Source organism: Peromyscus eremicus, chromosome 2 (genome assembly GCF_949786415.1).
Source record: "Peromyscus eremicus chromosome 2, PerEre_H2_v1, whole genome shotgun sequence".
NCBI classification, from domain to species: domain Eukaryota; kingdom Metazoa; phylum Chordata; class Mammalia; order Rodentia; family Cricetidae; genus Peromyscus; species Peromyscus eremicus.
In genome coordinates, this window is record NC_081417.1 from 10,686,092 (window position 1) to 10,701,736 (window position 15,645).

Here is a 15,645-nt window from a genome sequence, read left to right on the forward strand (position 1 = left end):
TTTCTGTAATGGTTCTGATTTCAGCAAACAACAATCCAGGGACCTAGACCAGAAACTGTAGCTTCTGTCTCTCCCATTTTTCTCACACCTCCCAGTATAACCAATCCATCAGCAAATCACATCGGCCTTACTCATCATGTGTTCTGAATCCAGCCATTTCTCACGACTTCCCCTTCTGCCAGTCTGCTTTTCACTGTCTCTTTTCTCTGTGTTATTGCAATGGCTTTCTGAAAATCTCATGTTTTCCCTTTGCTCGGCTGTGATATAGACACCAGAAAAAGTGATTGTAATACTTGCTTGTTTACAATTCCATTAGGCTCCAGGCTCTAGTCATCAGCCTTTTCTGCCAGGGCTCTGGGCTAAATCTCTAATCTCATCCCCATTATTCCTTGCATTCCTTTTGGTGTTCCACCTGAAACGGCCAGCTTCTTTTTCCTTAAACAGGGTGTGTCTTTTCCTCCTGGCATTTGCTCTCCCATCATTTCTCTTGTGGGGAAGTCAGAACTTTTCAGGGTTTTCTTTCCCTCCCATTTCCTTTATAACTGTGCTCAAAGGAGTACTTCTTTGTTTCACTTTCTTCTTTTGTGGTACTGGAAATGGAAATGAGGCCTTGTGTATGTTATGGAAGTGCTCTATATCCCAGCTGAGCTATATCCCAGCTCTTAGTTTTTTGAGACAGTTTTTTGAGACTTAGCCTTGAATTTGCGATTCTCTTCCTAACTCCCAGTTTCTGGTGTTACTGGTAAGCACCATGGTGCCCAGATGCACAGAGAAGTTATAATCCAGTAAAATAGTGAGTTTTTCATTTGTTTCTGTCTCCATTAATTCACCAGCAATGCTTTGACTGTACAGGTCTTGCATACTTTTTGTAGACTTAAATTAATGATTTATTTTCAATGTGCTATTAAATTTGTGTGTGTGTGTGTGTGTCTATTGAAAGTAATAATCATTGATATAGAAAAAACATTTGAGAAAATGCACCACTTCCTTATAAAAGTTCTCAGCACAGTAGGAATAGAGAAACATTTATCAACCTAATAAATAATATTGGCATCACCCCTAAGCTAACAGGGTACTTAGAAGCTGAAGACTAAATGATTTTCCTTATATCAGGAATGAGATTATACAATATTGTGGGGTGGGTGTCCCGGGTTACAGTAAGGCAAGATGGAAAGATGGGATGCATTCAGATTGGAAAGGAAGAAAATCTGCTGTCGGTGCTGATGACATGAAGATTTGCATGAGAAGCCAGTGTAAACCACAAAACAAAACACAAACACACCACCACCAACAACACCAACAACAACAAACAACCTAAACTTACAAGTGGGCTTAGCAAGATTGCAAGATAAAAGAACAGTGCAAATAACAGTTTTATTTCTTTCACAAAGGAAAGACGCATCAGACAGGTATGGTAAAAAGTACAGAAACTAGTGATGAATTCTAAAGATGAGCACTGCCAATGACAATAGACTGCCTTTTACAATAGACATCTCACAGAAGATGTGAGGAGGCCCTGAACTTCTGGGATTGATCACACTCATACACTCATTATCAGACACCACTTCTTATGTAGTTTTGGAGTCATTGTGTTAAAAACCTTTTAACAATGTTTACATTTATGTTCCTGAAGTATAGTGGCCTGTTTTCTTTGCTTATTCTTTCCTTTTGGTAAAATTAACATCATAGAATGAGCAGGTAATTGTTCTTTCTTTAACACTATGGAATGATTTGTGTAAATTTGGTATTACCTCTTCCTTAAAGTTTTAGTAGAATTCACCAGGTAGTTCATTTGAGTTTTCTGTGTACAATGGTTTCTAAGAGGAAATGTAACTTCTCTGGTAGTGTAGGAATGTGAGAAGCCCTCCCTTCCAGCCAGGCTTGCTGACCCACTCCTCTCAGAGTGGCCCACTTCATCTAAGTTGCTGAGCTAATTGGCAAGAAGCTGTCCTTAGTGTCCACCCTTCACTGCCCTTACTTGCCACAGAACCTGTGCCGATAATGGCTCTCCAAAGGTTTAATTTTGTTGATGTTCTCTAGTTATTGAAATTTTCTTTATTGCATTGATTTTATCTTAAGCCCTTTCCCTTCCTTGCTTGCTTTTGTATGCTTCCCTCCTTAATTTCTTAACGTGCATATTGAAATAATCAGTTTCAGACATTTGTTGTTTACCTTTGTATTTGATATTAGAAGTTTTCTATAAGTCTTGATTAACAGTGTTTCATAGACTTATGAACAGTATACTTTCATTTTTGTCCAGCTTACAATACTTTGTCTTTTCATGTTTGTTTGTTTGTCTGTTTTTCTTTGATGCAAGGTCTATTTATAAATGTTAGCTCCAAATAACTTTGAGATTTTTCAAAGACATCTCTGCCAGTTGTTTTTAGTTTAATTCCACTGTGGCTAAGGTTAAGGAAAATACTTTGTATGACTTTAATCTTTTCAAATATAATCTTTGCTTCTTGTAGTTTATTCTTGTTCAGTTCATTTTTTAAGGTCGTTTCCACCTCTGTCTGTTGTTCTGCACAAATAGAATTCAGCTATGTTATTTAGTATACTCAGTTCCCAATTCTGATCTTTATGCCACTTCAAACTGTTTGCAATTATTTTTGTCTTTATTGTAGGTTATATTTTTTCTGCTTGTTTGCATGTGTCAACTTTTCATTGGGATATTGGATATTGTGAATTTTAAATTTTGGGGCATTGAAAATTTTGGACTTTTTGTAACCATTCTCTGCTTAGTTCTCAACCAATGTCATACTTATTGGATATGGCTACTTATTCCTTAACCACGGAGATTTTTTTTTCTCTAAAGTGCATCATTAGGTGTTTAGTGTGTGAATGCCATAGGAACACAAACTAAAAAGAATGCATCATCAGACAATACAATCTTATGAATATATATATATATTCCTATGTATATTCATTGGCTAAAACATCACTGAATGACACACTGTTGTATGCAGATCCTTGAGGACTTGCCTTTAGCACTAGGTAGGTACAGTGCAGGGCTTGAACTAAGTAAGAATGTTTTCTACTACAGTATTAGTTTTTACTACTTCCTGTTTACCCAGAGCTCCATGACATATGCATGATGTGGCATGGCTGGTAAAAATAGGTGTTATTCCCTGTGTTAGTTAAGTGTTGCTGCATGATGCTTCTATCTACCACAATCAGGCAGGTCTTTTCCCAGCTTCACATGTATGGTCTGATTAGGACTCAAGAGGAATTCACCGATCTTGAGAACAGGAGACCTGGAGATTTTTCTTGGGATTTCTCCCCTTTCCTGTGCTTTGTCCTGATAACTCAAATAGCATTATACTCGCTGGTGTCAGCTCTGTCTTCTTCACTTGTGGATGCTGTTGGATGTCATCTGGATCCTTCTTCCCTGCACTGTTGACTGAAAACACCCACTGCAGGCAACCATTTGGCTTTCTTCACCTTCCCCCTCCTTCCTGGCTCACTCCATTTGCCATCCAGAGTTTTGTATCTTCAACAAACTGCTTTACATGTTTTGCTCCATTTTCTTTCTCACTCCCAGTAGGGATTCATTTCTTCTATCTGTTATTGCTCGTTGGGGGTGTATTGGTTAGATTTGTCAACTTGACAAAATAGAGTTACTTGAGAAGTGGGAGCCTCAACTGAGGAACTTCCTCCGTCAGATTGGCCTGTGAGCATATCTATGTGAGGAACTTCCTCCATCAGATTGGCCTGTGAGCATACCTATGTGGGCATTTTATAGATTGATGATTAATGTAGCAGGGCTCAGCCCACTGTGGATGGTGCCACCCCTTGGCAGGTGGTCCTGGCTGGGATAAGAAAGCAGGTTGAGCAAGCTAAGGAGCAAGGCAGTAAGCCAAGCCCATCTATGGCCTTTGCTTCAGCTCCTATCTCCAGATTCCTGCCTTGACTTCCTGCCCTGATTTCCCTTGATGATGACTACAAGCTATAAGGTGAAATAAACTCTTCTTCCCCAGGTTGCTTTTGGTTAGTGTTTTATCACAGCCACAGAGAGGCAGAGGAGAACAGTGACAAATACAAGTTTGTTTGTTTTTAAATAGATATTTTTATTTATTTTATTTTATTATAGTGAAAAAATCCCAATAGATTAAACTACTATAAGGCCTGAGACTTCCTTCTTGCCCTGGCAAGTTTCTGTTTAATTTATGTAGCAAATGTCTGTGACTCTTTACAAGAAAGCTAGTCACTCATCTGTAGAATAGTAGGTATGTTAGTAAGGACAAAGAGCTCGCTGCCTTTTCCATGACGTGAAATCCACAAAACCTTGTACCCAGAAAAAAAAAATCTAGTCACAGAAAACAATGAAATGAGGAAGAAAAGTGCTTTTCCAGAGTTTTAATTCTCTCCCAAAGTTAAATGTTGTTATTTTATTTACATACAACTCAGATATTTACTGCAAACTGCATGTGCCTTTTCCCAATTGTATTACATTCATTTATCTAGTTTCCTTGATTGGAATAGCACATTAATAGTTAGGTTTATTACGAGGACTTCTATATAACATATTCCCTGTTTAATATTAATCACCTACTAAATTCTGTAGGGATTTTGTTAATCACAATTAAGTTTTCTCATTGTTTTCATGATATTGAGTAGGTCTAGATCTTGGGTTTGTATTTCAAACTCAGGTGTAATAAAATATTTTAGAAATGGGTTCAGACATTGTGGAACTTGTGTTTAAACTCTGAATAACTGATATATTTATGTACAAGTCAGTAAAATCTTTCTAAGCCTTGGTTTTCTTATCTGTAATTAAGTAATGTTGCATAGATCATATCTAATATTAATTCCAGTTATGAAGTGAGCTGTGTGTGCTTAAAGGTCTTTTTCTTATATTAGCAGTACACAAAAAGGTTCAACAGGAAGCTTGGCTCATCGCTGCTGCATGATGACAAGGGAGCATTTTCCTGACTCTCACATTCACCGGGCATTTACATTTGCTTGCTGGGTGTTGTCTGTGAGTGATGCTGTAGTATGATGGAAGAGAAATTCTGCCTTCAGTGAAAGAAAATGTGAATCATAGACTTGTATGCTCATGTTCCATTTCTAGGCCACACTTTGTAGTAAGTAAATCTATTTGCAACTATCCTTGGGGAAGCCCGAGTACATTGTATGGTTTTTATGCTCAAATATTAACTTGTTAAACAGTGGCAACACTGATTTCTATCTTCTTTTGAATTGTTAAAATTGATAAATAAAAACCATAATTTGCTTAACACCATGCAATAGCAGAAAATATTAACATGTGTTAAACAAAGGGAAACCGGTGGTCTTTTCAGCCATTTGTCTCTGTGTTTCTTTGTGACAAAAACATACAAACTCTTTACAAACTTTAAAACCTACATTCTACATTAGTGGTATCTGTAGTTACCTCATGTGTCTGTAGTTACCCAATAGAATAACAAGAAGTATTTAATCTGTTCAGTAACTTTGGCAACTCCATTTAAAAAATTCTAAGACAGGCTCACCCCAGCCTAGCTTCCCAAGTGCAGAGTACGGGCATGCTCCACTAGTCCTTGTTATTACCTTTGATTAATATCAACCGTGGGCATAAAACCTAAATAGTGTGCTCTCCTAGTGATGTGCAAGACTTATGTAGTCCTGCCATAAGCATTGTAGCTGGTATGTAATATTCCAATTAGGGAGCAGAGACTGGCTTTCTCAGTCCTACTAGCTGAGGCCATATTTTGAGTTTGTTTTCCCTTTCCTTCTACTTATATGCACATACACATATGGTAGTCTGAGATAATGAGATTCTTTTCAGTTTAGGCTGCCTAGAGTTAGACATATGAACAAAACACCTCCACAGGATTTGCTTCTTTTAGTGGCGTTTACATGGGTAGATGTGTTTTGATTTGCCTTTGTGTAGCAAATACTGTGTTATCTGGGCCAAAACCATTTCACCGTGAGAATTAGAGACTGTAAGCACAGCTGATTCTCTTGAGTGTTTTGGGAAGCTGTACAATTCTGATGACTGCCCATCAGGCACTGCCTCCCTTCATTGCACAAATGGGCTGAGTTTCTCTCATATCCAACTTGATAAAAACAAAATACAAAACAAACAAAAAACCAAACCCCCAGCCTAAAATTCCCCATCTTCCTGAAGCAATAAGTATACAAAAGGAAAACAAAATTGAACAGGGGAGATGTGTAAGGGAAAAGCTGTGGGCCCATTACTTTCACGTTGCTGTGACCAAGCGCTTGGTGTCAATTTCTAAGGAAAGAAAGGGTTTCTCTTGGCTGACAGTTCCAGAGGGGGTGGGTCATGGATTGCTAGCTCTTTGTACTTGAGCAGAGAGTCATGGTGGCAGGATCATGCGGTGGACAGGGCCAGGACAGGTCCAGCTACCCAGTGTAACTTCAAACACAGTCCTGTACACCTTCCCGCAGGGAAGATCACATCCTGAAGTTTCTCAGAGCCTCTCAAGGTAGCAAGCTTGGGACTAAGTATTCAAACATGAACCTGTGGGGGGTATTTCATCTTCAAAGCTAGACACTTTGTGTTGAGAAACTGCATAGAGCATTTTGAAGTTAAGTCAGTGTGCTCATCTACGTGCCCTTTGGTCAGAGTTTGTCTTCTTTAATTGCAGCAGAAATTGTCCTTAACTCTGAAGAACTTTGTGACAGATACCGTTCTGTTTTAGGAAAATAAGACACATCAGAAAATGTATGCCTTGATTAAGATATGATTGAGGGAGGCTGATACTTGATTTAAATATGCATGCGGCTGGGGTGTAGGTCTGTGGCAAAATGCTTATGCAGTATGCACAAGACCCTGGATTCTGTTCCCCAGCACTGCAAATGATAAAAACAACAACAACAATAATAATAACAAGTTTGCACTTGTGAAGTTGTGACTCTGAGATGAAAAGGGATGATTTAGCATAAATCTGAGGATATATTGGAAACCATTTTCTAAGTTTTTTATATGGTCCATTTGCACAGGTTTATTTGCTACAATCAATAATTACTTAAGAAAATCAGATTATTTTACACTTTTATTTTATTTTTATATATGTGCATGTGAGTGTGCATGCGTGTGTGTGTGTGTGTGTGTGTGTGTGTGTGTGTGTGTGTGTGTGTGTGTGCTTGTATGTGTCTGCAGGTACATGTAAAGGCCAAAATGGGCATCAGGTACCCTGGAGCTGGAGTTATAGGCAGCTGTGAACTGTCTGACATGTGACCTATAGGCATTCAACTTCACATCCAATTAGCTATTTGAACAAAAAAGCTAACTTGGAGTTGGGAACGGAGGGAAGAAAGTAGTGACTGAACTATAGTTTTCTAGAAGACCAGCACGGGATCTTAACCACTGAGCACTCTCGGCAGCCCTTATTTTATACCATGAACACTTGCATATTGGTATCAGTCCTATTTCATAGCTGAAGAAAATAGCGTACAAGACAAATTACACATCTAGGGAAGAGGCTGAGCCAACCTGCATGAGGTAAAGGTCCACCGGGTCTCACTCCAAGACACAGAATCTGTCCTGAGCTCACCTTGCCATTGTGGTGTGCAGCCCACTGGCAGTACAGGAACACCTAGGAACAAGAGATATCTTCATGCGGAGGTGGTCATTCTCTTTCTGGTTAGTGACCCATTGTCCTGTAGATTCTGTTGACTGCACAAGAATGAGGCTCTTTCAAACCATCTCTACTTGTTGGTTCTTCCTAAGGAAGGGTGCTTACTTTTCTTTCTCCATTCTCAATCCAAAATTGCCCCCCCCCTTTTTTTTAAAAATTTGAGGAGATAATCTAACTCAGAGTTGCTACAGGTATCTCACATCTAATAATGGATGTTTTCTCCCATAAGCATCCTGATGCACAGAAGCCCTACTGTGGGCAACACCTGGCTCTCCTACTGCCTTTTTCACAGTGCTCTGAGGAACTAGTTTGTGTGAGAAAAACAAACCTTGCATCAAGGAAACATGGAAGCAGCCAAGTGCCCTTTAACAAGTTTGGAGTCTTTATTGTGCTAATCTGCTTTTTTCTTTTCCAAAGGAGAAAGTTACAGCGCAGGACGCCCACAGAGACTCTTGGCCACACCTAGCTACTCTTGTTCACTTAGTAAAGCCTTTAAAGGGAATGGTGTTCTGTACAAGAAGCTGTGAATCTTGCTGGCTTAACCTAAAGAAGCAGTGGGGATTTCCTAAGCCTTTAATAAGCAAGCAGGGGAAGTACTTTGTGGTGTCTCTATTTGAATTTATTACAACAGATTGTACTTGGGGATGTTTTCATAAGGATGATTGCTGAGCATCACACTGGACAGACCCTTTGAAAGCAGCACCCCAGCACTGGCATCAGCCTGGGCTATGTGAATGTCCATGGCTGAGAATTGAAATGGGAGATGAGAACTGACCTCATTGGAGATTGAAAGCCAGGTGTGTATCTATGGCCATTGTATCTATCAGAACAGGTCAGGGCTCTTTTCCTCCTGGAAAGGCTTCATGGAAAAGGTGAGGTTTGAGCTCACTTTTGTAGGAGGGGCAACATTGGCAGATGCTCACTGAGTCCTCTAGGCTTGGCATGAAATGTATGAGGACAGATGGTGAGTCACATCCTAGAGACAGTGAAACTTTGATTTCTGCTTCCTCTCTGTCCAGGCCTGTATAATCAAGTTGATTCCCCTTTCCAGAAGAAGAGGGGCGAGGCATGGGGGACAGGAGGGTATCAACCTGCCTTAAACTGGAATAGCCAGGCAAGTACTTCTATGTAGACACTTGTACCTGTCCAAATATGAAGGCTTGAAAAGAGACGCTAGAAAAGGTGAATCATGAATTCCCAACTGAGTTCTTAGAAGCATTTGGGCCAACAGAAGAGCCGTGGAGGCACAAGAGCACAGGCAGACTGCGGTTTAGCTCTGTACACTGGCAGAGATGACAGCACCTGGCAAATCTCTCTCCTGTCTTTCATCTCACACTCCACACTCTATCTTGCCTGGTACTGTCGCTTGATTCCTCCTCAGCAGGCTCTGGGCACAACTTCTGCTAATTTCCTTCATAGGAGGAAAACGGCCTTTTAAGTAAAATACTGGATGATTTATTCTCCCATGTTCAAAGGTCTCTAATAGTTTTTTTTTTCTGCCTTCAAATGGCTTCCCCTCTCTCCTCACAGGACACTTCTGCCTCCTCTGCACTCGACTTTCCAACTTGAGTCTTGGGGAGTAATTGTTTTCTGCTTCTACTTCTTCTTTGCCCATCAAAGTCTTGAGAAACTACCACCCGCAAGGCTGGTTTAGACCTTTGTCTTATTCTCGTAAGAGTTTTTAAAGGAATTTGTAAAATGCAGGACTGAGGAGATAGCTTCATGGGTAAAGGTACTTGCTGTGCGAGCATGAGGACCTGCGTTTGAATGTGCAGTATCCATGTAAAAGCCAGACATGCAGCATGAGTATGTTCTCCGAGTTCTTGTACGAGAGAGGGGAAGTAGAGACAGGATTACGTACAGAAGCTTGGGGGCCAGCTAGCGTGGCACACACAGCACAGAAACAACAGAGCTCCTGTCCCAAACAGAATGAAAGGCAAGATCAATACCCAAGGTTGTCCTTTGACCTATCAGGTACACAAATAGCATATGTTTGTCTGAATTCACACACACACACACACACACACACACACACACTGCAGCAACAATCAATTGCAGTCACTAGACCCCATGTGCTTGGTTTCATGGGATTTATGAAAGAAGTTAGCTGATTCCTGATCTAGATCATGTTCTCTACTAGGGCATTCCAGTTATTCTCTGTGTCTTCTGTACCTGGATTTACAATTATGTTCTAGGGAGAACCTTATCTTGCTGTCTAACCTCTCCTCTCATATCTACAAGGACAGGGCCATTCATGAGGGTGCTTGGGTCCACAATTAAGAGCCTGACATATAATGTCTTACTAACCTAAGTTCTCAATATATATCTATGTTGACCTTATGTTTCAGTGTTCCAGAGATGACTTTAAGACCACTGTTCTCTGCTAAGGTCACTCCAGGTAAGTGTCATTCCTGTGCTTAATTAGTCATGGATACTCTGTACATTAGGTAACCAAGGTCCATTGTGGGCATAACATCTGCACTCATGCTCTTCTAGCACAAGTGGACTCACCTAAGGAAGTGGCCTTATATCTCTAGGGTGGTTCTTGATAGGCACCTGTTATAAGTATTCCAGACCTGTAGGCTAGCCCCTAAAGCATTTCACAGGGGCACGAGGCCATCATGTTTATCTGAACAATGGTGATCTGCATAGTTGAATGCTTTGTTACTGAAGCTTAATAGAGAGGCACATTTCTGCATTTCACAAACTGGATTGCTGTTGATAACCGTCTTGCTATAACCACAGGAGGTCCATGTTAATAATTCTCTACAATCCTATTCAATGATGACATCTGTTTAAGCATACATTATAAAAGTCAGATTTGCTTCCAGATACTATATTAATTTGTTACTTTTCCTGAGCAAATGTGACTACACATTTGGTTAAATATTTACAAAATGTAGGTGAGTGAGCAGGAGAATGAGTTAAAATTAAAGCCAAATAGGACCCATGTTTTTCGAGGAAGAGTTCCATTGACTTTCTTGTTGTGTGTATAATAAATTGCTACAGAAAATGAGATATGTTCAAACTGTGCTCTTCATAGTCACTGATTGAAAAGGGACAGTTCCATTTTCTGCAGTGCAAAACCAAGTCATTCTTATTAAAAGGTCACAGGAAACTGAAGAGAAATGTCAGGCACACAGACTGACCTATTCAGAATATAATCAAGCTTGCTTTAAAAAGACAACATCTACATTATGAAGGGGAGAGATCTGATTGTATTCTCTATACCTTGATAATGCAGTTAGTACCGATAAGACCTTGAGACAATCTTGCCCTTCAGAAAACGAGTGTTTGTGGTGGGTGTGGGTGGGTTGAAGGAACCTCGTGATGTAATGTGGCTAAGATCATCTCTCTAGCCCATTTCCTTTTGCATTACCGAACTTACCCTTTTTTTTTTTCACAAGATGCACATTTTTAGTTCCATAACTTTAGCTCACTTTATTTCTTTATTTTTCCCATACATTAACTAATTTCATAAATGGTTGATAAAATTGGTCCTCTGGCCCCAGCAGCAGACTGACAGGTATACAGCTCCATCCTCTGCTTGCCCAGCAGTACCTTTATTTATTTATTTATTTATTTATTTATTTATTTATTTATTTATTTATTTTTTGCAATGCATCTTCTGGAAGTCTCCCATTCTATTTGAAGAGACCAGCTGTAAAGGCAAGACAGTAATTCCATTTTCATGCCAGTTCATCTTTGGCTTTTCTCCAGATTTTAATATTTAGGGCTTGATTTTGCTGGCTGCCTCCTTCCTGGATGCACAGAGCTCCCATCGACTCCATTATGATAAGCAGAATGATGATAAACTTCAATGGAAAACAGAAGGACTCTTCACTTCAATGGGAATTCTGTGTGCATGAAGAGATATTGTCCAGTAAAATCATCCCATTTCATATCAAATAAATAAACATAATGGTATCAGGAGTGAGAACTTGGTGTCATTTGACATATGTCTAAGATAACATGAGGGCCATAGATTCTACTCCCTTGGTTACACAATTACTGTCTGATAAACAGACTGATTTCCTTACTCACTGCTCTTACAGAAGAACCCCAGATGCTCTATCCTTCTACTGGTATGACTCTTTCTGAAGATGTACACAAATTTAATGTTTTTCTTGTAAAGATGGGCCCATCAAAGTGAGTAAACTTCAGAATTTTTAATATTTGATATTTTTTCATTGGTTTAAATTTGCATGGCCAACAATCTGGTGTGTAATTTCCTCCTGGGCTAACACTGTGGCAAACTGACATAATGAGGATGGTGTTGTTGGGTTAAGTATGGAGGGCGCTAACAGACTCACTTATTTAGGCATGCATAATTAGTCGTCAGAAGTCTTAGAATGCATTTTAGCTGTTTTGGAATATCTGTAAAATTGTGTTTTCATAAAATAGCAAAATGGTTTCTGCTAAAACTGCTAATTTATTGCCTTCAAAATAAAAAGAAAACCCAAATTGGAAAACCCAGGCAGAGTAAAATCCTCATGTTCCTCACAATAAGAGCTTTTCAGTTAAATGGTAGTGTATATTGATTTTCACACAAGAACTATTAACTAACAAACTTAGCTTACCTTTGCTGACTTAGGCAAAACTTTTCCATTAGATCTATTTGTTTAAATGATTTTTTTCTGATCAAGACTTTCAGGGTTTTAAGTTTATTTTATTTGTCCTTCTAACAGGAGAAACCGACAGCTTCCTATATCAACTTTTAAGAGAAAACATTGAGAAAGTTTTTTGCTTTTCTACTTTCTCTTACTCCTTGAATTTGAGTTTTTCTTAGTGATTTTATTTTATTTTATTTTTTAGTACTGAGCTTCTATGTTTTCCCAAATCCATTTCTGACTATCCTTTTCCTGTAAGTTGATTAATCTCGGTGCCACTGAAATTTTTACTTGTGGATAAAAACTTTCTGTGTGCTTTCCACCATCTAGCACAGATTACATTACAAAAATGAACTATTTTTATTTTTCTAGTATTTAGCTTCTGAAAAGTTTTTAAAAAGCGCTTTTCCCTCAAGTGATTTTTCTATTAAACTATTGGAGGCCTAGATCAGAGGCTCCATTGCATACCAACCAGAAGATAAGTAATTCATTAGTAGCTATTTCTCATTCCCACCAGGAAGGCTTCCATTAGCCAGGAGGAAAATGGTGCTGAGTAATTAGTGAGGGAATTAACATGAAGATTTAAATTTTAAGAAAAATATTGATTTTCTCAGGTTATGTACACAACAGACTTACTCTGCCCACTCATTTTAACCTATGCTTCATGAAAAAAAAAATCCATTTAAGAAGCCAACAAGAAAATCATCAGGAGATATATGGTCCCTTACTAACAGCCAAAAAATTAAACATATGTAAAGAAAAATCAAAAAGAACAAAATACTTTGGCATTTCAAATAATTGCCATTGCCATTGTCATTTTCTCTGTATAGTTATTTTTTAAATCATTTTTATTCTCTATTACAATAATTTTTGAAGGACTGAATTATTTCTGGGCTTGTCTTTGTGTTATATTAGTCAGTGTGACATTTTTCATGCTTATACCAGCAGCTTTGATTGTAATATCTAAGTAATACGGGGATTTGATGTCTCTAATTTTGTCTTTTTGCTCAAGATTGTTTTGGCCACTCAGAGTACACACTGATATGAAAGAGCTAGGAGGGAAAAAAAAAAAAGGTGCTGTGTAAACTCTCACTGTTGCTTGCTTTGTTTCCTGTCACAGTAGATGAAGGAGACCCAGTGAGCACCAAGTTTGAGTGTTAACTGTGGGCTTTCCCAAGGTGCTCTTTTAGAATCAGCAGGTCCAGTTGCTCTGCCTGCCCAGGTGGGTGATGCAGGGATGCTCTTCTCTTGCTGATCTTTGACAGTCTTTGTACCCTCCAGCTTGGTAGCAGTGAGCAGCAGCAGGCAGCAGGGAAGACCTGTAAGAGGCCATGCCCTAGGTATGGAATAGGGGTGAGGGTGGGAAGGTTTCTTTTGTCCTACAATAATGACTGCTCTAGCTTGTGTGGAGCCCTGGGAGGTTAGGATTCTGTGGCCCTCGACAACAGTTAGGGTTATAGTTCACCTAAGTTTCTTAGTCTTTTTGTCCATACTCTAGCTACTGTTTTTACTACTGCTGCAGTTGGCTCCTGCTGCTGTCTCTGCTGCGTCTACTGTGGTGCAAGCACCCTCCTGCAAGATAAAGCTGCTTTCAGCTCCTGCATCTCAGCCCTTCTGCAGCGATCAAAGCTGCACACTATCTGGCTCCACCTCTACTGTAGACAAACTGCCAATCGCTTTAGTGTCTGTGGCTGTTCCTTTGTCACCACCGTTACCTCTTCTTTTTCATGATATCAGCTCAGCCAATGCAGCTAATAATAGACATCAAAACTGAGAAGATATCGTCACTTAAGGGAGGCCTTATATTGAGCCTAATATTGCCATACCAAGGGAGACAGCACAGGAAGAATTCTCCTAGTAGGATCACAAAATGAAGGAGCAACCTGATTATCCAACCAAGGGATATTTGCACCGATCACAGCAGACCTGATTAGAAAGTACTGTTTTTACACCAATCATGACATTGTCCAGGTTGTAAAGCCCCTCCCTCTATTAGGGCTTGGATGAAATGCATCCCTTGGGCATGGATGAAAACGTTTGAGGGAAAATTTAGTGCAAGCTGCTAGAAGCAGCTGTGTCTGCAGCAAGCAGCTGCAGTTGTCAGGTAGCTTCATCAAGGCATTTGTGAAACATTCAAAACATCTGCTACTGGCACAGGGTGATGGAATGCTGGAAAAAACATCAGGAAAAAGTCCAGCAACTGTTGACTAGAGAGTCATATTGCCCCATCTCTCAACATTTTGCTTATTTATAGGAAAATAAATATCAAGAGAAATGTTAATAATATGTAAATACTTTAACATCCATATTCTCAACACTATTTAACATGCTTCCAACAGTGTTTAGCACTTGCCTAGAATCCCAGATAAAGATATGTGCACCTCAATTTGTCTCACATTCATTCTACTGACCATCAGTTTCCACATTTGTAACTAGCCATTAATAGTTCCCAACAATGTAGACACTATGTAATATAGCATAATGATTTTTTTAAATGGCAGGGACAGTTTAAAATGTTTTCCTTCTTGTTCCACAGTTTTAACTGGATTAATCTTCATTCAACTCTATGAATACACTGTTCTCCTAATACTAATGGGGGCAAACTGAGGCAGAGGGAGGCTACATGACAAAGAGAGCTAGGATTACAATTCTGGCAGAGTGCTCTGGAATCTCTCTTTGCTTTGCATCCTATGACAATGATAATACTATGATAGAACTTGAAAACAGTATATCTATCACACTAGCAAAATGGGAATCTGATCAAAAAAGATTAATTGCTGTGATTACATGCTACATTGCTAACTTTTAACTTTTAACTTTAAAATACTTCTGTTTCCTGTGTCTAGGAAGTTGAGGGCTCCACCACCACTCACAGGCAGGCTGTAAATTAAGGGGATTTTCCTTGCATTTCTATGCACCTCTGAACAGTGAGTGTCCAGCAGGTGCTCTCTAGAGGTACTGCCTGCTTGAATTCTCTGTCATGACTATCTGGTCAGGTAGTCTTGCACAAAGGGCCTCAGGGTCCTGATGCTCAAAAAACTCCACAAGTTTGGTGGCTAGAGTTTGTGTCTAGGTCTTCATGCCAAGATGAGGGAAATTTTAATTAATAATTAAATAGCTAGGCACAGTGCTGGGATTCTGAGGCAGAAGGATAAAGTCTCAGAGTTAAATGAGATGCCTAGCAGAATAGACACACAAAAAATACTTCAAGAATGAACAAATATCAAGATAGGAAGGTCCTTTCTACAGACTTCATTCTAAGTACACTGCTGCATCAGTAGACAGCTGAGACTGGGTGTGACATATTTACAGTCAAAGGTGTACCTCATTAAATTCAGCCACACCTGGAACAATACAGTCTGAGGAAGTCAACTCCAAGGAGAAAAGAGCATTTTTCAGCAGTTAGCTTCTCCACTAAGGTCATAGTGCCA